Source organism: Dendrobium catenatum, unplaced genomic scaffold, assembly GCF_001605985.2.
Source record: "Dendrobium catenatum unplaced genomic scaffold, ASM160598v2 fragScaff_scaffold_83, whole genome shotgun sequence".
In the NCBI taxonomy this organism is placed as follows: Eukaryota; Viridiplantae; Streptophyta; class Magnoliopsida; order Asparagales; family Orchidaceae; genus Dendrobium; species Dendrobium catenatum.
Genome location: NW_021318545.1, coordinates 30,611 through 37,584, shown reverse-complemented (window position 1 = coordinate 37,584; position 6,974 = coordinate 30,611). Strand labels below are relative to the sequence as shown.

Below are 6,974 nucleotides of genomic sequence, written 5' to 3'. Positions count from 1 at the left end.
ACCGGGGAGAAAGAGGGAGGACGCAGAGGATGAGAAAGGAGTATACTCAGAGAAAGCAGAGCATCCCCACTCCATTTTTATAGGCCCGATCTCAAAATGTTTTTGGACTTTGTTTCATGTGAGAAAGGAGAGAAGGTAGTTTGACTTGAGGTAAGTGGGTTTTTTGAAGAGCTATGATTTTTTTTTTGTTTTTAGATAAATGTGCTTATACGTTTCTTATGAATTGTGAAGCCCTCCCCATCGGGCTGCAGTGACATGACGACGGGCCGCAACGGGATTACATTTGTGACAAACAGTTTGTCAGCGGTTCGTGTTAAATATTGACTCCCCTAGGGTTTTCTGCTGCTGCTAATTCTGGCAGAGTAATATGTTAGCTAGAAGAAAAAATCTTTAGAAATGGAGGCAGAGATGCAGAGAGGCAGAGTAAAAATCAACAAGCTGGAAATTTTTTTAATAGTTCTCATTGTTTGAAGAAAATTTATGCTTGGTCAAAACATAAGCCTTTGCTCAAGTGGAGCACATCTCCCACACGTTGGCGAGCCCAGCCTCCTGCACGCCATCGAGCCCTATCGTGCCTGCGTGAAATCGCATGAGGCTTTGTTGAAAAAATAAATTTAAGGTCCCAACAAATTATGAAATTTATTTTTTATTAGAAAGAAAATAAAAATTTTAAAGATGGAAAAAATTGAATACATATTTTTTTGTATATATATTTTCAATTATGATTAAATAGTTTTCCACTTTGATTATTTAAAAAAGGAAAAAAAAAAGTTATTTTAACTTTAAAACATCACAAGACAGCCATTTCAGCCTGTTACGTGGTGCTAACCTTCTCGCAAATGCCTTTTAGATGAGTTTGGTTTAATGAACAAAAGAATTAAAAAACAAATATTTCCTTCCCTCTTGGTTACATTTCTCTTGTAGTTTTGTCTCAATAGGCCGAAAATTGTGCCCAGAGACATCGCCCCTACATTTATTTTTTATTTTATTTATTATTATTATTTTTAATTTATTTCCTTTTTTAATATTTTCAAATAAGGAAAAAATAAATTTAAGGTCGCAAAAAATTAAGAATTTTTTTTTAGAAAAAACTAAAAAAATTACGGAGATGGAAATAATTGAATACATATTTTTTGTATATATTTTTTCAATTATGATTAAATAGTTTTCCATCTTTGATTATTTCAAAAAGGAAAAATAATAATTTTTAGCTTTAAAAAATTTGGAAACATTCAGGAGAATTTTTTTTTTTTTCTAGGCTTTCCTCCCTTGGACTTATAAAGACATCCCTTGGGGGATAGACAAAGATCGCATAGCCAGCTCCATCCCGTCGGAGGCCTCAACGGCATCCGCTGGGCTACTTCCTCTCATCTCCCCTCCTTTTCATGGAAAATCATCTAGCTTGTACTAAAACCTCCGCCGTTCACCCAATTCTTTATGGCACCTCCAATAATGACAAATCCATTTCATAAGATATACCCAGAGAGAATTTATTATTTCTTTATTAGCAAAAAAAAAATCTATTATTTTCATTATCTATATCATTATATCTGTATGATTAAATTATTTATCTAATTAGAATATGACATTTGAACAAATTTGATGAAAAAATAGAGTATTTGTGAAATTTCTCACCCTCGATTTGTTTGGGATAGCTTTCCAGTTACTTTAATTTTTAAATAGCATTCATAATTTCATTTCGGTGCTACAAAATGATGTCGCTAAGTTGGCTTACGATCATGTGATCGCCATGCCTAATGATCATATCAGGATTCAACCCTGGTGCGCTGCTGAGTTGCTCGTTCTCCTCAGAACATGAAAGCAGAACCCTCACCTGCTGCAAACAAAGTATTTTCTCTATAAGTTGATCCTACTTTAATGACCATGTAAAAGCAACTGTAGTAACAAATAGCGAAGACGCCGGATCAGGAAGAGCAATATCGAGGATCCCAGCCGGAAAACGGCAGCGCCGCCGACGACAAGGCCGGTGAAGAGGAATCATCTCCGATTGAACAAGTCCGGCTGACTGTATCGACAACCGACGACCCCGATCTTCCGGTATGGACGTTCTGGATGTGGTTTCTAGGGCTTCTATCCTCCATGGAAATAACATTTTACGTTTCTTGCGTTGGTGGTGAGCTTCGTCCTCTCCATCATGTTCAGTATTAGGGGTGTCAATTTCGGGTCACGGTCGGGTTCGGGTCCAACCCGAAACTGACAGGGGTTCAAACGGGTTAAAAATTTGAACCTGGACCCGACCCGGGTAGGTAAACAAGTCAGAAATTCGAACCCGGACCCTACCCAGCGGGTTGCCGGGTTGACCCAACCTGACCCGCGCGGCAGAGAAGGAGCTCGGGTTTCGCGAGCGCGACAGTAGGCTACGGCAAGAGCTGCAGTGGGCGGCGGCGCGAGGAGCGAGGGCAGGTTCGACAGCGGGCGATGGAGCGGACGCGGAAACGGGCGTGGAGCAGCGGGGAAGCGGGCAACGCGGGCAGGGGCATCAGGAAATTCATTTTTTTTTAAATAAACGGGTTTTTGGGTTGTCAGGTCAACCCGAACCCAACCCATTTTTTCAAAAGGGTCGAATTTGCGAGCCCGAACCAGACCTGTTTTTCAAACGGGTCGGGTCCAACCTGAATTTTCTGGGTCAGGTTTTCATGTCATGTCAAATATTGACACCCCTATTCAGTATAATCGTGATGAAGCTCAATCTCACCATTGGAATCATCCATTCACTTAACGTGTCAGGGTTGGGTCCGGATCGGATTTTCGTGTCGTCGCCGCTTACGGAATTGCTTTCAGCGGTAAGTAATAAGCCATTTTCTTCATTTTCTCGATCATAATTGATTTGTCGGCATTTTGATATCAAATACCCGTTTGATGCATGTTTTTTTTGGAGAAAATCGAACTGGAAAAGGCGTGGATTCGGTTTGAGATGAAAATTGCATGATTTAGGAATCCGGTTGAAAAACATTCTTTAAGAAAAATCCCTATTAGGATTCTGCACATAAATTTCATAAACTTTTTCTAGTATAGCTTATAATCTAATGATATAATTGGGCATATATAGGCACTTCTTGTAAGAATAATAATATTTACATTTAGTATAGCTTATAATCTAATTGATTTGTGCAATTCAACCTATCCAAAGTAAAATATCACTACAAAAGATGCAAATACTATTTCCATTTAATTTCTAGCATTTTAAAAAAGTTAACGTTGGGGTGAGTGGCCAACATCATGGTATCCTATCTTCATTTTACAAACACTCCATCTATAACCCTAGATCCTAGCATGAATCTTCCTGCTATTCAAGAGTAGGCTCTCTTCCTACTAAATTCTTCTCTTATTACCTTTATTGTTATATTCTTTATTGACATATAACTTAGGTGTAAGTTAGTAAATTGAGAAATGATTTTGCACATTATATTGTATATTTTCTCTTCTTTATATTCAAAATGGTATATAATAATTCATATGCACATGCAAAGTACACAACATCGAATTCTACCCCAACATTTTTTGTTGATCGAATCTTCAGTTAAACTTGGCCTTAGACCTTATAATTTTACTGTAATAGTACTTGAATAGGCCATCGGAGGGAAGAAATTCACGTCTATTGCTCCATGCTTTAGGTTATGATATTAATCTGGGAAGATGACTTGAAAACATTCAATATTCAAGAATGTAATGAAACCACATATTATGTAGACTATAGTAATATTTTTTATAGATTCAATTCCTCTTTTTCATTGATAAATTGTTTATAAATTCTGTTCTTGTAAATGAAAATAGGTGGTTTTGGGAGCTATCTATTCATATCATACTTTACATAGGTTTTTATTTTTTTCAAATGATTAATGTCATTCTTTCCAACAGGTTCTATTTTGACTTTTTTTCTACTTATGTTGGTGTCAGAATGATTTGCTCATATCTTGTCAATGTATTTGTCATTTGGGCGGTATTCTATCATGGGGCATCATGTGACCACTTATTGGAAATAGAAAAGGTAGATGGTATTCAGCAGATCTATCAACATCCAATCTTTATGGCCTGCAGGGTTATAGGGTAATCGTCAATGTTCTTATCTGTTACTCTAGATAAACTATGGCTAAATTTTTTAAATTTAATCATTTAAACCAATATCTTGTGCCATTTCAGGTATTTATATCAATTGCAATGATTCTTAGTGATGGTATCTACAATTTTATCAAGGTTTTAAGCAAGACTATACCTACTATTATCGCCCATGCTTGGAGCAAGAATATGGCCAACACTCTGCCTCTCACTGAAAACGGTTTTCCTACTACCAATGCTACGATATCCTATGATGAGCAACATCGTATCGAACTTTTCCTTAACGATCAAATTCCTAAAAAAAGTTACATTTGTTAGCTATCTTATAGTTGCTACTATCTCCATTATCACAGTACCTCATATATTTCCTCAGGTTTCTGGCGACCACGGTGGATCAGTATAATCCTTGTGCTGCTGTTGCTCTTTCTTTACGTCACCGTAGCGACCATCATTAGCTATAATGGTGAAGGAGGTGAACATGGAGGTGGAGCAACAGCAGCACAATGATTATACTGACCCACCGTGATAGCCAGAAACCTGTGGACCTCCGAAAGAGCACCACTCGTGGGGTACGAACACAAAGGGTGGAAGAGCAACTGACCCACCGTGGTTGCCAGAAACCTGTGGGCCTCCAAAACAGCACCGCTCTTGGGGTACGAACGCAAAGGGTACGGCCGCACTATCCCGTAGGACAAAACGATCGTAGGCCTTTACACTCGACACGAACGGAATGGAAGATTGGATCTTGCATACGACTGACCATTGAAATTAGCGACTCTTGCCAACGCACCCCGATGGGTAGTAATATACATGACCTGATCACAGTCACGAGTTTCCCCCACCCGATACAACAGCTCGAATGGGATTTTATTAGAAGCGGGGCTAAGTTTCTCACGGGCGCAAGCCCCCGTGGTTAATTACATCCCAGGCCGGAGCTCGAGAAAACTCTTAATTAAGGATCATACATTATCCTTCCCAAAATAGGATCGGCACAAGGGTATAGACTAAGAAGTCCTACTCAAGGGGAAAGAAATGGATCAAGTGGCTCAATCAGCATGCGTGGTTCACACTAGTATTTGGAGTCTCTAGGGTACTAAGGAGAACCTGGAGAAAAAGAAGACCAAGCTTCCAATCACATGCATGAGAGAAGGATGGAGGTGGTGTCATCTATGTGTCACAGATAAGTAAGATTTATGGTCCCATAAAGGAAGGGACCTACTCACTATTTAGGCATACTACGAGACCGAATGTAGTAGTCTTGAATCCTAAATCTAAATTGGGTTTAGTGTTCTACGTACATTTTGACCTCATTTTTGTATGAGGTCACTTGGGTCAATCCTGACCCCAAATCGATTTAATCTCCAGACCAATCTTGATTCTAAGATTCTCCTAGATTCAGACCTTAAGATCTATTTAGATCATAGGATTCTTCAGGACCCTAGACCATAGGATCTGTCTAGAACCTATGACTCTTCTAAATCCTAGACCCTAGAATCCCTTTAGATGCAAAGTACACAACATCATATTCTACCACAACATTTTTTGTTGATTGAATCTTCAGTTAAACATGGCCTTAGACCTTATAATTTTACTATAATAGTACTTGAATAGGCCATCGGAGGGAAGAAATTCTCATCCATTGCTCCATGCTTTAGGTGATGATATTAATCTGAGAAGATGACTTGAAAACATTCAATCTTCAAGAATGTAATGAAACCATATATCATGTAGACTATAGTAATATATTTATAGATTCAATTCCTCTTTTTCATTGATCAATTGTTTATAAATTCTGTTCTTGCAAATGGAAACAGGTGGTTTTGGGAGCTACCTATTCATATCATACTTTACATAGGTTTTTTATTTTTTCAAATGACTAATGTCATCCTTTCGAACAGGTTCTATTTTGACTTTTCTTCTACTTATGTTGGTGTCCGAATGATTTGCCCATATATTGTCAATGTATTTGTCATTTGGGCGGTATTCTATCATGGGGCATCACGTGGCCACTTATTGGAAATAGAAAAGGTAGTTGGTATTCAGCAGATCTATTAACATCCAACCTTTATGGTCTGCAGGGTTACAGGGTAATCGTCAATGTTCTTATATGTTACTCTAGATAAAATATGGCTAAATTTTTTAAATTTAATCATTTAAACCAATATCTTGTGCCAATTCAGGTATTTATATCAACTGCAATGATTCATAGTGATGGTCTCTACAATTTTATCATGGTTTTAATCAAGACTATACCTGCTATTATCGCCCATGCATGGAGCAAGAATATGGACAACACTCTGCCTCTCACTGAAAACGGTTTTCCTGCTACCAATGATACGGTATCCTATGATGAGCAACATCGTACCGAGCTTTTCCTTAAGGATCAAATTCCTAAAAAAAGTTGCATTTGTTGGTTATCTTATAGTTGCTACTATCTCCATTTTCACAGTACCTCATATATTTCCTCAGATCAAATGGTATCATATTTTGGTGACATATATATTTACACAAGTACTTGCATTCTACAATGCTTATGGCTGCGGCCTCACAAATTGGTCCCTAGAATCCATTAATGGAAAACTGGCCATCTTTATCTTTGGGGCTTGGGTCGGCGCTTCCCATGGAGGAGTGCTTGCAGGTCTTGCAACATGTGGTGTGGTGATAAATAATGTCTCCACTGCTTCTGATCTAATGCAGGACTTCAAGACTGGTTATCTCACTCTTGCCTCCCCAAGGTCTATGTTCATCAGCCAGGTTATTAGAACTGTTATGGGCTCTGTGATTGCACCATGTGTCTTTTGGCTTTTTTACAAGGCTTTCGCAGATCTCGGCGTGCCCGGAACAGAATACCCGGCACCGTACGCTCTGGTTTATCGTAACATGGCAATACTTGGCGT

General features: G+C 38.5%; 1 pseudogene; it reads left to right on the top strand.

The window, feature by feature from the left end:
- Positions 1-4,580: 4,580 nt before the first annotated feature.
- Positions 4,581-6,974, top strand: part of LOC110103281 — a 17,355-nt pseudogene continuing 14,961 nt past the window's right edge.